This window comes from Trematomus bernacchii, unplaced genomic scaffold (genome assembly GCF_902827165.1).
Source record: "Trematomus bernacchii unplaced genomic scaffold, fTreBer1.1, whole genome shotgun sequence".
NCBI lineage: Eukaryota > Metazoa > Chordata > Actinopteri > Perciformes > Nototheniidae > Trematomus > Trematomus bernacchii.
The window spans coordinates 11501546-11516980 of NW_022987582.1; the positions used below are offsets into that span (position 1 = coordinate 11501546).

General features: G+C 45.5%; 1 protein-coding gene across 3 annotated transcripts in view; it reads left to right on the top strand.

The window, feature by feature from the left end:
- The window catches only part of LOC117480218 (teashirt homolog 1-like), a 37829-nt gene that overhangs the window by 9056 nt on the left and 13338 nt on the right, over positions 1–15435 (top strand). Inside the window, exon 1 of one of the 3 annotated variants that reach the window (XM_034127451.1) lies at positions 10382–10533. The exons of the other annotated variants lie outside the window; for them this stretch is intronic. The gene's annotated coding sequence lies outside the window, so the exon portion shown is untranslated. Of the gene's footprint in view, positions 1–10381; positions 10534–15435 lie in introns of those variants that run through there. 3 annotated transcript variants of the gene reach the window in all.

A 15435-nucleotide genomic window follows, 5' to 3' on the forward strand; every position in this document is an offset into this window, starting at 1 on the left:
AGCAGTGTGTTGCCCTCGCTGCACACACACACACACACACACACACGCGCGTAATGTACACACACCGTCAACCGTAAACACAGACAGTCAGACTGACACACACGCACCTACACCTAATGCTTAAGTGCAGCCAGCATGTCTCTGTGGGAGGTCATAATGGAGGTGGCTTAGTATGATGGGAAATCATATCATTAAAGCAGCCAGATGTGCTTTGTTGCCTTCCTTGCAGCACATAAAAACAGCAGCAAGTCATGGGATCCCAAAAAAAAAATCCAAGTCTGAGAAAATCAAGTCTGAAACAGATAGAAAGCAGCCCTCTGGGACTGGGCTGACAAGCAGTCTTACTCCTGACTGCCATAGAAAAACAATTTCCCCCAAATAAAGAATATTTGTTCTCATTTTTCAGTGTTGCAGCAGCATGACAAACTGGATTTTTTAACTTTCGTGAAATCCAGATTGGACTCAAAGCTTTGACAAACGGCATGGTGTAGCTGTTATCAGCCCGCTGTTAAGTGTGCTTAATTACTATGTAATATTTGTGTTGTGCTGAGTAATTACATTTTGTTAAGGCTCCACATTAGGGGATGTAAGGCTTTAGAGCTCATTAATGAAAAATTGTTCATATGTTGTTTGGTGTTTTTTTTTCTTCTTCTACCGAACATAATCTGAGACATGAGGGAGATAAGAGGGGAAGCGTTCAAGAGAAGTAGTCGTGCAAGATTTAAAGCAGAAACATTGACATCTCAAATTTTCTTAAGTAAAGTATTACATTTTCCGAGAGTAAATGTGCTCTCTTGATCAGTGCCGTGCCTCCTCGAGAGGCTATGGGAGAGTCTGCTAGATCCAAATGTAACATGTTACTTGTATCAATAAAAGATGAGCAATTACAGAATATTTTGTCTAATAAGTATTTGAATTCCTCAGCGCAGGAAAAAACATGTAGCTTACCCACTCATTACATCAGTTAGCAGGGGGAGTGAGAGGCAGCTCTTTGATGCCAACAAACAAACAAGACAAACGGGCCCACTACAGAAGAGCAACAGCCCCATCCAGGGACACCCAACCCCTGAACACTCCCCCCTCCCTTCCGTCTCTTTTTCCCTCTCTACCTCTCCCTCGCTCCGACTCTTTCACGTACATCTCATCTCTCCTCTCATATCCCGGCACTCCCTCTCCCTTCATTTCTCACTCCGGCACGTTTCTCTTCTCACATCCCCCTCTGTTATTTGGGATAAATACTTGTTCTTTGCCACTTAAAAAGCAAAGAGAAAGAAGAGTAAGGGTGAATAAAAAAAAGCAGATGATTTTCATTTTTAAACAGTTCGCCTTTCTTTCTCTTGTCGGTTGTACCTCATCAGACAAAGTTGGGTGGAGATCTTCAGGGAAATGAAAAGCTGTTAAAGAAGCAAATAAAGGAAGGAGGTATAGACTTAAAGTGTGAATCCTTGATTTCTTTTTTGGAGCTGCTTTTTTTTGGCAAATACTTGGTTTGAACGCGTGGAGCGATAATGAAATAGTTCACTTTTTCATGGAAGATAGGATGTTCAATAATGGCAGCGGGCCCCAATGTTTAGTCCAACAGCAGCTTCAAAGACGATGGTGTCAGTGGTCGGGGGTCTATGTGGGCGGATGGATGGCAAGGTGGTGGGATGGTGTTGGAGGAAGCAGGGTGGTGGGCGGTGGGGAGGGGGGCAGCTTTTAGGACGGGTATTAGAGCTGACAGATGAACGGGACGATGGACAAATTCTCTCGCAACAGCTGTGGCTGCTGCCATTATCCTGACAGGTGTCAATTAAGAATTACTGCCCGGCCGGCCGTATGCCCCCCCCCCCTCCAAACCCGTACCCCCACCCACTCACACGCACGTCCTATCCAACCCTCCCACCCTTATGTCCAGCTGTCGGCATGCAAGTGAAATAACACTTTACCCTTGTCAGTGTTGTCAGAGGCTTTTTACCCCCTTTGAACGGCGTTCAGCGATAGAAGCTGATCAATAGCCCGGCGTATTAATGGTCATGGTGTCTGTAGGTGGTTGGGTGGACAGACGGGGTGGGGGGGGAGTCCAGTTAAGTCAATTTTTAGAGGTTCAAACTCTGATCTATTGTTTTAATCTTACTTGCCAATCAGCTAACTAGAAATTACCAGAAATGTGTATCAATGCGTGCGTCAAGAAATTACGATTTACATTCCGTATGAGACCTTTCCATTAGATCCACCTTTTTAAAAATAACCCTCATTTCTAAAGGCTGCAGTATGCTATTTAACTCCATTCTACAGGTTGAAAAGCCCCTTCATTGCATCTGTGTGTGTAGGTGCATTTGTACACACAGTGCGTGGTGTGTTCACCTTTTTCTAAAGCAGTGGCTGCAGAGTAATCTAGAGATTCTGGTTGCCTTGATCCTTTGCTGCTTGGCTAACACTACTCCACATTTATTTCCTCATTGTAAAGTGGGGAGTTGGGGTCAATGAGTGAGAAAATGAACAGTTGCCATTGCCCATCCTGAAGGCTCCCTTCCAGTAAACCGGCTGCTGGCTGACAAACACATTGTGGGTTCGGAACGGGAAAAAATGCAAGCGTGTGTGTTCTCCATTCTCCCAATTTTTAAGGATTTAAATCAGCACAGTGGCTTGCACTTTAATATCCCTTTGATTTAAATAGAAAGCATTGTGTGTGTGAGACCATGGAATTGGCTAGTGTGTGTGTGTGTGTGTGTGTGTGTGTGTGTGTGTGTGTGTGTGTGTGTGTGTGTGTGTGTGTGTGTGTGTGTGTGTGTGGTGTGTGTGTGTGTGTGTGTGTGTGTGTGTGTGTGTGTGTGTGTGTGTGTGTGTGTGTGTGTGTGTGTGTGTGTGTGTGTGTGTGTGTGTGTGTGTGTGTGTGTGTGTGTGTGTGTGTGTGTGTGTGTGGTAAAGACATTTTACCGTCACATACCTTTTCCTTCTAATTATACACCATATAATTTACCCTTACATGCACACATGTTCAATGAATGTTAAAGTTACTCTACGGTCGTACGCCACGCTGTTGACACTGTGTAGTTATTACTTAGTTTTTCTGTAATAAATGCAGTTTTCAGTGCCGGCGCAGAATAAACATGAGAAGCTTCAATCGGTAGGAAGGAGGAAGCGAAAACAGCAACGCGAAAATAAGCAACATGAGAGCGAGCGCAGAAGGCTCCCCAGGAATACACAGATGGATTTGCATGTTCACTTGGGAGTTACAGTTTTGGATTTCCTCCCTAGAAATCATTTGCCACGGAAAAAAACCGAGGAAGATAATATCAGTGTTATTTCGCTTCTCTGGCTTTATTTGCATATCTCTTGTTTTAAATAAGGCAACCCCTCGGAGTGAAATTCAGATTGTTTGTCAGAGCTTCATTCTGCATCACCTTTTTTTTTTTTTACTTCTATCCCTTTTGCTCCATTTAATTCTTTCTTCAGGCCTCTCTTCTGTCTCACACCGGCACTACACTGCTCCGAGCGATTATCAAACCTGAGAATATTTTCCATCCTCATGCAAATCACCCTACCATGCTCTCTTATCGTTCCCTGCTTTTCACCCCCACCGCCCCAACCCAAACGGTTGTGTGTAATCAAAGTAAACGGCAGCTAAAGCTAAAAGGGAAACGCTCTTTGTGGAGATGGATGGAGGGATTAAATATTAACCGGATGCGGCTGACTTAAGGCAAGTGTTTTACATAGCTGCTCCCGCCTGGATTGCCGCACATTGATCCCCTCGCCCCGGCGCCTTTACTTGTTTGGCTGCTTGCCGTTAATTTTTCACCATCATCTCACTGGCCAGGCCTTTTGAGAGAAGGAGGCCGGTGAATGGCTCACCCACTGCCCCTCCCCTCCTCTTTCCCGCGCCTTTAACAGGGGGGGCAGGTGAGATGGATGATAGCAATTTGAAATTTTGTTTGTGCGTGTGATCATGGAGATTGTTTTTGGTTTTACCATGGTGTAACAATCCCGGTGATTAATTGCGGCGAATTCTCGGCCATGATTGGAGGAATCGTGGACAAAACGGGAGGTTTTGGGTTCTCCTCCTTCCTCTCGTGAATGTGGTGTTTATCGGGGCTGACCTTGGAGTCCCAACACTGCCGCCTTCTTACACACACATACACTGCCCTGCTTGTCATATCACTCCCTTCATTTCCTCTTTCTTCCTTTGCTCTAGCTGTGATTAAAAGAGAAAATCAAACCGCTCAAACCAAACTTTGGGGGCGAAAAAAGGAGACTAAACAAAAACAAAATGGCCACAGTGGCTACAGTATTCGCGGAGATGGACTTTAGCGGTGGGAATGCTTTTCCAGTGGCGCTGTGTGTTCTCAATGTGTTTGTTGTCTACATGTGTATAGCAATATCCTGTGGGTCACAGAGGCAGCTTGTTATCAGGGGGAGGGGGGACTCATACCAGTGGTGGTTTAACCCCCCTCCTCTAACCACACACACACACACACACACACACACACACACACACACACGCACACACAGTTGTTGCAGGGGTGCTGTTGACAGCATTGTGAAGGCCTTCTGGCATTTATAAATGCAGTGTGGGTCCGGCAGCGGAGCTCTACCCTGCAGTCGTCCTCATCACTCAGCCCTAATGATGCCTTGTTTTACCGACCCCCCCAATCCCCAACCCCCACCTTGGCCGGAGTGCACATCTGATGGGGTCGAAGGCAGGTCGTGACCCCTAGGTGGCCGGACGATTGTTTCACCTCTTCATGTGTTTTGGTTTGAAGTCTCTTTCTCTCTCCTCTCCCTTCTATGCCTGACATTATATTCCTTTTAAGTAAAAAAAAAAATGCCTATTACTTTTTCTATGCTAGAAATGTGATATTTATAATGATTTGACAAATGTCATGCCACCAAAAATTCCAAATGATTTCTGTTTTAACCTGAATGAAATGATACCACAAGCCAATAAGCCAATAATCATAGCAACGTAATAAGAAAAACACTACAAATATTGTAATCCAATCAGAGTGCTTTTTCATTATTAATACAGTACACCTCAGACATAATAATACACGTAATGAAATATATCCTTCTTAATTGGTCAGCTTTTAGTAAATAATACATTTTGGTAAACAAATATGTCCGAACCTTTGTCCTGTGTTTCTTGGATCCTCACCAACTTCCCCTTCCTTTTCCCTGCTGTTTTCTTTTTTTTCCCTTTGCTCCCTGTGTCTTTCCGTGTGTCTCGCTCTTTTGCTCTCCTTTAGTCAAAGTAGCCCTGGTCCCCATAGCAACACATAGTGAACTCTTTACTCATTAGTGTGTATGCAGCACTGTTGAAAGGCCTGGAATTCTGTTTCCTCATTCCTGTGATTTCATACCAACACAGCCATCTCCTCATTGTGTTTTTTTTTTAACAGACGATGATATTTGGACATTTGCTTGATACCAAATCAATGTGTTTGTCTTGGAAGTGGGGAGTGAAGTGTGTGTGTGTGTGTGTGTGTGTGTGTGTGTGTGGTGTGTGTGTGTGTGTGTGTGTGTGTGTGTGTGTGTGTGTGTGTGTGTGTGTGTGTGTGTGTGTGTGTGTGTGTGTGTGTGTGTGTGTGTGTGTGTGTGTGTGTGTGGGGGGGGTGGGGGGGTGTGTGTGTGTGAGACCACATGAAGATTGAGAGGCGACACTGGGAAATGTCCCTCCGTCACGCCTGACTCACGCTCTGCTTTTTTTTTGGCCGTTAAATCTCCAGAGCGCTGATAACAGGTCAGCCGTTGAGAGAGAGAAAAGAGGAGGAGGAGGAGGAGGGGTGGAGAGAAAGAGAAAAAGGGAAGGGAAGGGTGAGGAAGTAAAAGAGCCAGGATATGATTAAGGAGAGTGAGTAAGAAAGTGTGCATGTAGACGTAGAAAAAAAAAATGGAGAGGGAGAGATTGGTCTTTAATGCTGGCTCACCCATTTGCGTGGGCGGCGCATAGAGTGGAGGGGTCAATGGGATGCTGTGATAGGCTAATCTGCCAGGAAGGGAGGGTTAGGGCAGGCCTCGCGGGAGCAGCTCATTGGCTGCACTCATTGTGCCCTGTGTAACAAAATGTCATCGCGTCTTTGTTTTCATTTTTTTATACCACCGTTTGAAGATTGATAGTGCGGGTATTTGCTCTGAAATCTCTTTTGGAGTGTGAATATTTATCTTCCTGCATCTGTACAGTATGTGCCCGCGTAAGTGTGTAGGTGTGTGTGTGTGTGTGTGTGTGTGTGTGTGTGTGTGTGTGTGGCATACTTTTTCTTAGTTCATCCCAGTTCCTGTGGGAGCAGGAGTGTGTGTATGTGCGGTGTTTGCTGTGTGTGCACGTCCTCCAGTCAGACACATGGATGACAGATGACCCAGTGGGAGACACCAGCCATCCTGCCCAACCGGAATCTTGCTCACCCCCATCTCCACCTGCCCCCCCTCCCCTCTTTGCCTACAAAAAAAAAAGTGCATACTTTGTTTACTTCCTCGGCTTTTAGCCATAAATCCTGGATCCACCTCCAAGGTGGCGTTGCCCCCTTTTCCTCGGGTTACGGCTTCGTACACGATCATAATAGCTGCGTCACTGCGTGTGTGTGTGTGTACGGGAAAACAAACCAACCGCAACCTGGCTGCATGCATGCCTGTCTGTCGCTGTAGGGAGGAGGAGGGGGGCTTACTGGACCAGAGGAAACCTAAATCCTCATATAAAAAGGCCATGCTCTCAGCCTGGGCCGAGGCAGAGGAGGGAGGGAGAGAGAAGGGGAAGAGAGAGGGAGACAGAAACCGGGGGAGAGAGAAGGGAAAAAAGTTGATTTCCTTTTTCAGCAGAGCCATACATCACAGGGCCTCCCAGCTGCAGTGTCACAAGCTGACAGAATGACATGTGTCATTTATCAAAGGGGCCAGGCGGGGGCCTTGGGAAACGTGCACCACAAAGCCTGAGAGAGTTCATTCCAACGCTCAACCCTCCCTCCTTCCCTTCCTCCCTCCCTCCCTCCCCTCATCTCTACTCCCTCAGCCCGCCCCTGCCGTTCACTCTCCTCCTCGTTTTCTCTCCTCTCTAACCCCCCCACCCCCCCTTTCCCCTCTCTGACCACCTCCACCCCCCCTGTTCACTTTGCCTGGTGCCAAAAAAAGGGCTCTGTAATGTTTTCTGTCTTCCTTGTACTCATACACAGCCGCCGTGTGTGTGTGTGTGTGTGTGTGTGTGTGTGTGTGTGTGTGTGTGTGTGTGTGTGTGTGTGTGTGTGTGTGTGTGTGTGTGTGTGTGTGTGTGTGTGTGTGTGTGTGTGTGTGTGTGTGTGTGTGTGTGTGTGTGTGTGTGTGTGTGTGTGTGTGCAGTGTTGCTCCACTGAATACAGTCACTTGCTATACCTTAAAGCCAAAGTCAGTCCAACTTTGAAGTATATTCTGAAAGTACAAATCACATTAAGAAAGATTTCAAAACCCCCCAATAGCTAACACTTGGACAACCTATAGAATACATTTGTAAAATGTAGTACAAAAAAGTTGTCACCTAATTAATAATACTCAGTTTTAAACTTTGAAGATAGATGCTGCAATCTTAGCTTGCCAATTGGATTAGAGAATTGGCATTTCTGCATGTGTGTGTGTGTGTCTGAGGTTGTTTGTCTTGTTGCTGACTGCACTAAACACTGATCTGATGGTTCTTATAGTAGCGTTATTAGACGAAAGCTGCCTATAGCAATCTTTACTTTGCTGTCATTTTTGTTCATTTTATCTCATTTTGGCCTGGAAACATTTAAATACACACACACGCTCTCTCCATACCTGCTACTGAGGAGATGTTTGACAGAGAGATTACAGCTCTCCCGTGTTCTCGGGCCCCAGTCGGAGGTCTTCGAGGTCACAGCGCTGAACGCTCGAGGCCCGTTTAAGAACGCATTACGTCGCCGAGCAGCTTGTACATAGGAACGCCTGTTGTTAGCGGCGTGTCAGTTACAATTGCAAGCTGTGTCAGTCCGGTCATAGCATGCCTGCTTACAACTTTTTTTTTTGTGTTAATGTCTTACCTCACCGCACGCACTCCATTCCCAGCTTCCTCTCATCCATCATCGGCTCACCTTTCATCCCCGGCCCTCGTGCACCCCCATCATCGGCCCCGGCTAGGGTTAACTCCAGACCAGGCACTTGCAGAATCAATAAACTATCTCACCTTGGTGCCCTTCCCTTTCTCCACCACGGCAAGATTAGAGTTTTAAAACACTGTATCTGCCTCGGGACCTGTGTTTAGTGGCACTACAGAGGGTTGCTTTGCATTGTGTTTCCTTTTGAGCAAGTGCAAACAAATTGGAAGAGGTGCTTGAAGTCATTTGGAACTAAAAAGGCACTTGGAGAGTGCAGACCTTCACTAATGCCGTTATCATCATCCTAAACCCAATTAAAACTAGAAGCTACTTGTGCTTAATATATCTAAATCAATCATATCATTCCAGATCAATAATACCATTTAGTAGCAGAACTTAATATCCAATCTAGTGTCCTTTTGAAATTAAGCTAACACAACCAAGTGTTGGTGGCGTGGCTACCAATTTAAATGCAAGGATATTTTCCATTGGTTAGGACTATCTTGTCGAAGTACTTTTTTTTCTCAAGGCATTCTAGGAATTTCCAATGTTTAACGTATTTAACAAAGCATGTGTCTTCTTTGAAACCTGTGCCCTCGTGCTCACCTTTGCTTTCTGATACTATATTCAACAGAGTGTGTTTCTACTTCTGGCAGTCTACCCGGCTGAAGAACATTGGGTGAAATTCTCTTTTTAATAATTAAAATGATAACTCAGGGCAGTATGAAGTAGCGAGTGGACAGAGAGAGTGAGTGAGGTGTTTGGGGGGGGGGGGCCTCCTGACAGTATAATGTTGACTTGCTTTGTCTGCGGGGGTTAAAAGACGTGGTACATCATTAAGAGGAATATTCAGTGGCTGTGTCACTGTGGGGTGACCCTTCTTACAGGTCATGGATAGTTCACTCTTTACCCCCTCCCTCCTCTCCCCCAGCCCAGTAAATAGTTTTCTCCCCCCAACCCTTCCACCGTACACACAGCCATAGGTAGGAGTTCAAGGAGGAGAGTTTCTCTCTCACCGTGGCCATTTTGTTATCTTTGTTTTCATTTTTTCTCTTGTGGAGAAAACACTCTTGAGCAGTGAAAGCTTTTCATTGATTGCAACGCGCAGCACGGTTTAGCAGAAGAAAACAATCTTATTCAGTTCTGAAGCACGTGTTGGCACATCCAGACAACTCAACTCTCTCAATGTGCATTCAACTGTGTTTCTAAGGAGATCAAGATGGAGTGTAGCTTTGAGAAACAGGCTCTATTTTCCCTTACCTCTCCTATTCAGCTTCTTCATCTCTTTCTGTGTCTTTTCACCTACCTTCTTTAGCCTCTCTGTGTGTTTGGGTGAGGGGGGGTGAGGGGGTGGGGGTACCTGGAGGACGGCCCTCTTTTCATTTGTCTTCATAAGCCTCATTTATTTTTGCAGCCAGATGTGAGCTGACAGACATCACTCAGTACAACCCCTTCCTCTGCCTTCCCTCGGCACCCTTGAGCCCCTCTCTCCCCTCCCGCTAGGAGGTCAGGCGAACACCCACCTCCTCCTCTCTCTCTCCCCCCCCCCCCCCCCTCAACCGTCAGCATTACAGAAGATGGATGTGTCTTTAAAGCAGAGATTGATTGTGGATATCAGAGTTATGGCGCCATTCATCACGGCCGATATTATTCAGACGAGCGGGATTGAACAAGGAGGTGGGACTCCTGAGCCCATGGGTGGGTTCTGATTGGGGGGGGGGGGGCTTTAATAGATTGTAGATGAGAGTGTGTGTCACTTTGTGTGGAATGAATGCATGTACGCTCATGTGTTTGCTTTTACCTTCATAAGTCGGCGTCACTTGGGAATGTATTCTCGTCTTTATACCCGTGCGTGTGTGTGTGTGTGTGTGTGTGTGTGTGTGTGTGTGTGTGTGTGTGTGTGTGTGTGTGTGTGTGTGTGTGTGTGTGTGTGTGTGTGTGTGTGTGTGTGTGTGTGTGTGTGTGTGTGTGTGTGTGTGTGTGTGTGTGTGTGTGTGTGTGTGTGTGTGTTGTGTGGAGCTGTCTGCATTGATCTCCAGTGATGTGATCCTGCTTCAGAGCCCGTTCTCATCGGACTCTGATTTACGGCTTCATTAGGACCCATTCTTTTTGTCTCCCTGCTTTTGCCAGGTCACTCTCCGACACACACTCAGACAACACACACTCTGTGGAGAAACAACCAAAGGACTTTTCATCCCCATACACGTTGTATAGCTTGTTTCTGTTCTGTTTGTCATCTTTCTGAATAATCTCTTATTATTATTCATCAAGGCCCAGCACCTCATTGTGTGCCCCGAGAGTTGAAGTGCCGTGGCGGTTTTTCCGAGGTGCTTCCCTACCCCCAGGCAGCCCCACTCGGCTGAAAAGAGCCCTCATTGTGTGTGTCTTCTTTTATGGCGCTGTCTGAAAGAGAGGGATGCACTCCAGTCGGCATTCAAATGCACGTGGTAAAGCAGCCAGCAGAGCAGGACAAACACCACAGGTTGTAAACGCTTTGAAAAGCAGAGTGTGTAAGGGTGTGTGTGTGTGAGGATTTGTAAATGTGAATGTGAAGTGAGTGTGTGCTGACTGAATGGTTTTCACTCTCTTTACCTCCACTTTTTCCCTCCCAATACACTCACTTTACTCCCTGTTTTTTTTTTCTCTTCCTACCTGTCTTTGCCTGAAATGACTTTCTTCTTCCTCCAAGAAAAGGACCTCAAAGTTCTTTTCTCGTGTTTTATAAACCCCCACCCACCGTCACCACCGCCATTATCAGGAGTCAAGTCATGCAGAAATGTAAAAAAATAAGAAGGTAATCACACTTTGTGCTGGTGCTTTTGTCGTGAGCCCGTGATGGAAATGGGTCTAAATATGAGATTAGAACCTGCCGCTGACTGATGCTATTAGGCAGATATGCCATAGACTTTACTATCTCCCATGAAGGATTAGCGCAAATTATACTGGGAGACAGGCTTGATTTCTCCTCTGCCTTGCTGGATGTGGGCATTTGAGGCACTCTAAGTTGACAGTGTCTGTCTCCGCTTAGTTCTCAGAGACAGGTTGTGTGACAGCTGATGCCAGGCGAGGGCTTAAAAAGTGTGCGTGTGTGGGTGTCTGTTTGTGTGTCGGACACCGTTTTGGTCTGTGTGTGCGAGCGCGAGTGTGTCGCCGTGTGTGTGAGTAGGAGAGTTATAAACTGACAGGCGAGTGTGTTTGAATGTGATTGCACGTCAATGACTTTTTTTTTTCCTTCAGAAAACAGGTTCTCTTTGAGTAGGGTGACAATTGGGAAAGGCTAATTTTAAGCTCGGTGGCTTCCTCTTTAATTCTACACACTCTTATCTGGCTTTAGTTGAAATAATTAAACTGTCTGTATGACTGTCCAGGTGAAGCTGTTTATCCAGCTGTGAATAAGAAAGGAAAGCTGGTCAGGCGTCTGACCATGTGCCGGCCGTTTGAATCCATTTGGAGGAACTTCTGATAAAAACGAAACCGATATAAAAGCACACCTGAGTTTCTGGTTGTTTTGGAACCCTAATTTTGAAACAGAAAGGTCCGTTATTGCATCCATAATGGATAGTCATCTCAAATTGTTTTAAACTCTGATTTTGACGGCGGTAGGTGGCTGAGCGCTTTGCTCACCTCTCAGGAATGTTTGAGGGAACATGCAGATGCTCCCTGTTTTAGCCCCGCTGTCTCCCCTCGGCTCTCTGATTTAGGAGGGTGACATGTCCTTTAATGTTGGGTAATAAACTGGAGGGGTGGATTTACAGGCTCAAGCCTTGTTTCCCCCCCCACTGTCTCCTATGACGACAGTGCAAGCTCCACCTTCGGTGCATTTAAGACTTCAGGAGAGCCGTTGTTTACCACCTCAGGCCTCATGTGCCATATGTCGCACAGAAATTCAAACAAGAAAAAAGTTAGGTGTCAGTTTGAATTGTATATCACTAAGCCAACTTTGGCCAGCTCTAGTCATTTTGTGTTAAACCTACCATGAATAATAGTTTCAAAGGATACTCTTACCTGTTTGGCTTTATTTAAATGTAGATTAGTTTGGTGTGAGTTGTTGATCGTTGGGGATATCGTCAGTAGAGATGTCTTCCTTTTCTAAAATGAATGGAACAAGCTGGCACTCAACTTGTGAAGCTAAAAAAATGAATTAGAAAATATCAAAAGCAACGTGTCTTTTCAGAAATCATGAACTGCTACATATGGTAATCAACATACCTTGTTGTGAGCAGTTGCATGTAGGAACTATTTCCTTTCTAGCAAACTACACCCGCCAAGCGCAACAAGAATGTGTTCCTCTAATCATGGAGCAACGGCTCTTGCTTACTAGTTTGGTAGAAAGAAATCAGAAGAAAATGTGATGAATAGCTTGGGTAAACCCTAACCCCTACATTTGTATGTTTGATAATTGGCTGAAATGTTCCTTTAAATATGAGTTGAACCTCACAACAAAGATGTGTCCTGAAAATAATTCCTGACAATAAAGTACTCAGATTTGATTGGGATTTTTGGCAACACTATTAGCTCTGCTAGACATTTTCATTGCAACCAAAACAACGCCTAAATGCAGCAAATTTGACCTCACCTTGAACCCAAGCGAGTAACCTTTACTGTACATTCTAAACACAGTTATATCAACTCGCAGCATTTTGATTCAACTCTTCCTTACTTCTCCAAATCCTCCAAATTCTGCTTCTTCTTCCCACTCTTCCTCCTCCTCTCTGCTCTTTCCTCGTCCTTTGTTTGTGAGGTATGATGCACAGCGCTGCTTGGCTATGTCAGCAGGATTGAAGCAGGTCACAGTGTAGAGTGACTCAGATAGCGTCAGAGTGATACATACTGTGTTTCCTAGTATTGGTTTGTGCGGTAGTTACCACTTCTCCCTGACTGCAGCGGTGACTCTGTTAGTAATGTTTTTATTTCAGGCGGTTGAGGTGTGGGAGGATTTACTCACTGACTAAAGTGTGTAAATCCTGCAATGAAACCAGCATTACCTACCTTGCCGAGCTGCTGAATCGAAAGGAATGTTATTAGTTTGGATTTGGAAGTGGTTTAAATGTGGTTACAAAGGCTTTTCTAGCTTTATATTTTGGGGGATACATATAAGAGATAATGTGCACCCACTTATTACATGCCCACATACTAAATAATCCAATGACTTGACTCACAATATAGATTAAAAATGATTTCCTTGTCTTAAAAATGATTGTATTGCTTCCATTAAGGAACAAATAGTCTGTTAAACGGTGTACCAACTGCTTGACCTGCGAAAACAACGTAACAGTTTTCTCTAACTCTCCAAGTCTTTTTTATTTTTTATTTACAATGAACTGGTCTTCAAACGCTTCCAGAGCTAATACCGTGTTCCCTTTAATGTGTTTACTTCCTGTCTGTCATCGTTTGTTGATGTTGCTTGCGTCCAGCACTATGGCGCCCCTCTTTCTTTCTCTTGCACTGTTTTTCTTTTCCTTTCTGGGGACAGTTTAGCCATCAATCAGTATTACCAACCTCTGAAATATCCAGATTGACCAATCAGAATCGAGTATTCAACTATGTAGTGTAATAAATCTAAATTAAAACTTATGGGAGTCATGTCAGTGGTAGTATCAGCTTCTTAAACACCCATATTGTCCACAAAGGATGCTCCAAATCAGTCTCTCCTCGACTCAGTTTGACTGATCAGTCCAAGGCCTAGTTTGCCGCTGCCAGCATGGGACCCGATGTTCGTTCCTCTATTTATTTCCACAGCCTGTGCGTTTTTCCCCATATAAAGACAGTCCATGTCCGACCGTGTCACCGCGTGATGGATTGCATAGTCCTCTTCTCTCAGGAAAGAGAAGAGGGGGGATGGTGGAAAGAAGGAAGGAAGGGAGAGAAGGAGGGAAAGAATGAGTGAGGGAGAGAGGGAGGAAGCGGAGTGCAGCAGTGAAGGACATGGCAGCTTAGCGCTGGCCAAAAAGACTGTGCTGAACACCTGCTCCTGTCTCCAACGCCCCTTCAACCTCCTCATTACCTGTCAATCTATCACAAGGCAGCCAGATCAAATGTCTGCAGCAGCCAGGACTCGCACAGGGAGGGAAGAAGGCAAGGAGGGAGGGAGGAAAGAAAGAAGGGAAAGAGAGGGACAGATTGCATGTCTGGGAGAGCAGAAAATGAAGGGGAAGTAAATGGAGCAGCTGCGTGTGCATATCGAAGATCTGATGATAATTTGGGAGTAAACTTCGTCCGGAGTGCAATTATGTAAAACTTCTGGAGGTAGTTTGTCATGTTTGCTTAATGTAGAATACATAATACAGACTGTGTGTGAATCGGATGAGCCCTTAATGTGCTTTGAAAGACTTTCATCAGAGAATAAAAGTAAAAAAATAAAGTAATTGAGGGGCACTTTCAGGTGTAGATCACTGACCAAACAATCAATACCATAATTTTTTCAGTACTCACAAAAGAGCCCTTCAGCCCTGTTTGGCCTTTGATTGGCGCCTCTTCGTAAAAAAGGGATGTATCTGTGACAGACAAGCGCCTCTGTAGGGAGGCGGGGCCTGCGGTTTCACATTACAGCCCCAAAGCTGCCAGTATGAGGACACGACAAACTGCACAAGAGCATTTGTGTACATATGCAGATGTTCATGCATTTGCCCAGGTTTAAGTTGTGTACCGGAGTGTGTGAATTGTGCATTGTGCTTTTCTTCCTCGTTTTTTTGTGCCTTTTAAAAGCAGATGCGTTTGAGCTCATCAAGGTGAATCAGCGCACACATGACCAGCCTCAGCCCTCCATTTCTGATCCCTTTCACTCCCTACTCTCCTTTAGCGTGTGAGCCGCGCTGATTTACGGTAATTATCCATCGTTGGGTCATCTATCAGGCTGGCCGTTGCTAGGCGATGGAAGCAGCTGCCGCTGGCTGTTGTCATGTTGTCAGGGACAGTGCATGTGTGTGTACATACCCGTGTGTTTGTGTGTGTGTGTTCCTTGGGATTTAGGTGATGCTTTTGTGTATTCACTGGCAGTGTGTGTTCAGGTAAAGTGGTCCATCCTGATGTTGGGATTTAAAAAGCGCAGGTGGCGTTGAAGACAGAAGGCAGCGAAGGATGGAGGGAAGGATTATAGGAGGGGAGGGGGGGGAAAGGGTGGGGTCAAAGGTTGCATAAGGCCAGGTGGAATTTGAGAGTGTGTGTGTTTGAGGGGGTGGGCAGCTTAAAAGGCACAGGTGTGTGTGATAGACAAGAGGAGCGGTATGATAAATGCATCGGCGCAGATGGAAGTTGGGAGAAGTCGGGCCTTGGGGAGTACTTTTAGTAGCTGTGAAAATTGGAAGTCTGAGGGTGTGGAGAAAGGGGTGGGGGGGGGGATATTTTCTATTGGCAGGTGATGGTCACACAGATGGGTGCTGGTTCA